The sequence below is a fragment of the Oscarella lobularis genome, chromosome 7 (genome assembly GCF_947507565.1).
Source record: "Oscarella lobularis chromosome 7, ooOscLobu1.1, whole genome shotgun sequence".
In the NCBI taxonomy this organism is placed as follows: domain Eukaryota; kingdom Metazoa; phylum Porifera; class Homoscleromorpha; order Homosclerophorida; family Oscarellidae; genus Oscarella; species Oscarella lobularis.
This window is the reverse complement of record NC_089181.1, coordinates 1,248,041-1,252,748: the sequence shown is the minus strand read 5'-3', so window position 1 is coordinate 1,252,748 and position 4,708 is coordinate 1,248,041. Positions and strand designations below refer to the sequence as shown.

The 4,708-nt window shown below is 47.6% G+C and overlaps 1 long non-coding RNA gene across 1 annotated transcript; it reads left to right on the top strand.

The window, feature by feature from the left end:
- The first annotated feature begins 960 nt into the window (after positions 1-960).
- Positions 961-1,360, top strand: LOC136189114 (uncharacterized). The gene is made up of 3 exons (XR_010670348.1): positions 961-1,056; positions 1,113-1,262; positions 1,319-1,360. It is a non-coding gene; the product is annotated as an uncharacterized lncRNA (long non-coding RNA).
- The last annotated feature ends 3,348 nt before the right edge of the window (positions 1,361-4,708 follow it).

Below are 4,708 nucleotides of genomic sequence, written 5' to 3'. Positions count from 1 at the left end.
AAAGAATTTTGAACAGCTTCGCTCCACAGCTCCTAGATCCGTATTTGACTACTTCTGCGCTAATTGGCATGGTATACGCTCTCAATGGGTTGAAGGACTTAAAAACAGTCACGGCAACTTTCTAACAAATACCAACAATCGATTAGAAGCAATTAATTGAAGAGTGTGATCAAGCGATACTCGCCAATGCCGGTTTTCTTCCATGATCTCATGACGTGCATTGCGTTTTTACAAGCAGAGCGCAAGCACCGCGCTCTTTCCAGGGCTGTAAAAGTGCCGGCATCTCACGTCTTGCTCAACGACGACTTGAAGCTGTACGAAAAATACCTTACACCGTTTGCCTTCAATCATGTGGAAAAGCAGTTTAATAAGATACCATCTGTCCAGTTCACCACTGATAGCTCAACGCACTTTCTTGTGCAGCATAATGATGAACATATTCTGGCCGCTATAGACTCCTGTTCCTGTGCGTTCTTTGAGTCCATGAAGCTACCATGCAAGCACATATTCGCTGCTCGCAGACGTAGTAGTCTGAGCATGTATTCAGAAGATCTATGCGATGTCCGTTGGACAAATAGTCATTACAGAAGCAAGCATTACGCATTTCATGGTGTCACTGCTGATTCTACTTTAGTAACGTCGGCTGGTAGCATTGAAGCCAATGTACTGGACGAGGGCTCGACAGCGGCGGCTCATCAGCAGACACTCACAGAGCAGCAGAAGTACAGAATTGCGTTTAAAATTGCTCAGAAGACTGCGGAAAGCATGTCACACCTTGGATCTGAAGACTTCTTCGAGTATTTGAAAAAGCTGAAATCAGTTAATAATCTTATTATGGAAAGAAAGCCTATATATCTCAGTGAGTATTAATCAGCATTAAAAGTTGAACTAACGTTTGCAACATAATTTGAGCAGAATCAGATGAGGAATGCTCTGATGACAACATGGACGATGACGACGGAAAGAGCAAAGAAGACAGCGAAGGAACAGAATTCGATGCAAAGATTCTTCAAAAGAAAAAGGATGGGAGCATTCAGGAAGGAACTGAAAGAAGGAGTAAGACTGGATACCTATTTCAGCTTAGCTAACAATACTAACACGCAAATCTGTAGCTCTTAGTCTGAAATTACCTCCACCAATGCTAAAGAGAGGTCGTCCAAAAGGTGCAGGTTTGACGGTTATTGGGCTGCCATCAAGCAAACGCAGAAAGTCGGATCAGCCATTGCCTTTCAATAAAAAGTCCCCTCATGAGAAAGAGAAAAGTACGACGTTATCGACGCCTGTAACAACTACTAAACTTACTAGCAATCATTTTTAGCAATTCTGGAGTGGTTTGTGGAGAAAGACGTTGCGCATAAAGCGATGCATGACAAGGTTTTGATTGAGGAAGAATTCGTCGAAACGAGGCCTGAAAGGGTTCCTATGAAGTGCACTGCGGACGACGTTGCGATTCATCAAGTAAAGAAATACTTCAGTTTCGACGGATGGAAGGTTGTGATGAACGTTTACAAAGTGCTGAAAGAGAGGGGTGAGTGGGAGTGCAGAGTATGCCGTCAATCTCTGCAAAAATCCATCTCCGTGGGCTGCGACGGATGCCTTGAATGGTATCATTTGCGATGCCTTGGGCTAGACGACGCTCCCAAACGTAAAACATGGTTTTGTAGAGCATGTTTCAAGTAACTACTTGTCGAGCGTAGAGCGTGTTCTCTAAGTCCCAATAATGATTCTCTGCGCATGATCCTACGTCACGAATTACATAGATATATAGACTGGCGTAACTGTAGCCAAAAGAAGTCCCGTTACGGTGGCGTAACTGTAGCCACTGCGTTAAATAAGAGCTACTTCGAGTGATTTATTGTGCGATCAAACTCAGTCGACCTTCGGGGGTCAAATGAAACGCCGACGGTACGTCGTCACTGCGAACGATAGCGGGGAAAGCGGCTATCGGTGCGGCGATTCGGAACCAGTAAAGCTGAAATCCAGGCTGAGCGTCTTCGCGAACAGAGAGCTCCAAAGGAGACGAAAATCTCGGTGGAAGATCGCGCTGTCGTACGATCGAAATCCTGATTTCTACTGGCTCGCTTTCGGCGCCTCCGCCGTGAGTCGCGACTAGATTGAACGCGAATACGATCGCTTCATTTGGCATTTTAGCCGTCGTGATAACGTGGCCACGGTTGTCGACGGCAAAAGGAACGCTGACGTTCGCAGAATTTCCAATTCGGTACGTGACTGCATTGAAAGGTTCATCTCTGTCCTTATCAAAGGCGGTGACGTTTATAACACCGCTTCCGCTCTCCGTCAATCGACCGATTTTTGCTTTGTATGTAGTAGAAGAAAACTCCGCAACGAAATCGTTAACGTCAATAATGCGAACAGTGATGCCGGTGTCGGCACATAATAATCCGCCTCCGTCGCACGCTCGCGCGGCGAAACGATAAACGGAGTCGTCAGATTCCGCATCAAAGGAGCGAATCGCTTTGATTTCACCCGAATCTGATATGTGAAAAGGAACGTCGCTAGGACTGACCCGGTATTCCGCTATTTCGCCGAATCTCCACTCGTCTTCGTCGTAAGCTTCGACCGTACCAATGACGACGTTAAAATCGGCGTTCTCAGATACGTTTATGACCGGTAGACTGTCGTAAAATTTCGGTCGATTATGGTTGACGTTTTCAACGTCAATAAAAAAGGACGACGGCTCGTCGCACGTTAAATCCTCATCAGAAACGGTAACATTAAATCGGTAACTCTGCACCGACTCAAAATCGAGAGATTTCGTCAGAAATAATTCGCCGACGTTCTCGAACACGCTTTCGTCATCGTGCAAAATAAACGATACGTTTGACGGCAAAGTCGCGTCTGTTTCGACGATTTCTATTTTCAACAGAGAAGCCGTCAGCAGGGTATTTCCGGAACTTTCACGCGATACCGACGAAGCAGAGGACACGGAGCAACATCGCTCACGTCGGTCACGTATACATAAAGATGAGCACTGCTCGTCAAATTCGCCGAATCTTTGGCCTCGGTGACAAATCTTCGTTCTCTTGGACCCTCTTCGTAGTCCAACTCCCTCGCGACGATCAGTTCGCCCGTCGTTTCGTTGACGGCGAACGCCGACGGCTTTTCGTCTGATTGCAAAAAGTAACGAACGGTCGAAAACGACGCCGAAGCGTCTCCGTCGACGGCGACGAATTGGTGAACGATCGCTCCGATAGGGGTGTTCTCCGAAACGGTCAAATTAAAAATCCGCTGAGTGAGAACGGGTTTCACGTCGTCCGTGTCTTCCACGCCGATCGTCACGTTTGCCGTAGCCAAATTGCCTCCGCCGCCAATAGCGACGACTTTCAATCGAAAAACGGCCGGCGATGTTTCGTAATCGAGGCTACGTTCCATATAGATTTTGCCCGACGTCTTGTTCAGGAGAAAAGGGCCGTCGCCCGCTTCCATTTCGTATCGAACAGTCGAAAATCGTTCGCTTCCGTCGGCGTCGTTTGCCGAGACGACGAGACTCATGTCCATCGTGTTCTCCTTCATCATCATTTCATAAATTTCATAGGAAAAAATCGGTGCATGATCGTTGACGTCGATCGCGCGTACACGAACTCGCGCCGGCGTAGCCGACCTGTTTCCGTTGCCATCGTAGGCGTGGACAAGCATCTCGTATTCCGTCGGGTCTCCCTCGAAATGCAAGGGTCGTGTGGTAACCAAAACGCCCGTTCTCGTTTCGATACGAAACGGCAACGGCGAGGTTTCATCGTTCGTGGTGATGGCGTAAGTAATTTCGAATTTTTGCGCTCGACTGTCGACGTCGGCGTCGGTTGCCGTCAGCGAGACGACAGTCGTTTCACCAGGCAAATTCTCCTCCACGGAGGCGAAATAGGACGTTGGATTGAAAACGGGAAGATTATCGTTGACGCCAACTACGTCAACGACGACCGTAGCCAATCGTCGAAAGTGACGTCTCCCATTCGAAACGCGAACGCGGAAACAAAAACTCTGACTAACCTCGTAGTCGACTTTTCGAGTCAAGAAAAATTCTCCCTTCGAGTTGATTGTAAAGGGCACCCGGCCTTGCGATATGGTAAACGTGAGGACATCGTCGTCGCCGCCATCCGCATTGATAACGTTGAACGTCAGCACAGGCAAAGACGGAAGCGTGTTTTCCACCACAGTCGCTGCATAGCGACGACGTCCGAGAAGTCGTGGCGGTTCGTCGTCGATGTTCTCCACAAATATGGTCACGTTCGCCGGTCGAGAATCTTTTCCTCCGTCGCTGGCTATGACCTCTCAAGTCGTATGACTGATTCTGTCTCATAGTCCAGAGTCTTCTTCAGTATAGAAAGCCATCTCGGTCCAATTCAATTTTTTCGTGTTCGATTAATAGCTTGTAGATGATTTTGTCGTCTCTGTCTGCGTCTACGGCGCGAACTCGAAGTAAGGCTGCGTCGGAAAGCCGGTTGCCGGTGTGGGAAAAGAATTTTCTTTGATCGCTGTTTCGTACAGTAATTGATGAAATTCGGGGCGAAATTCATTCTTGCCTAATACAAGAACGTTGACGGTGACAGGAACGATTGACTCGAGTCCGCCTTCGTCATACGCGTAAACTTTTACGGAGTAGAAATGTTCGTCTGACTCGTAATTGAAAGCTCTTCTGTTTGTCAAGATAGCCTTTCGAGAATTCTCGCTGTATGCTACTTTGAACAGAGAT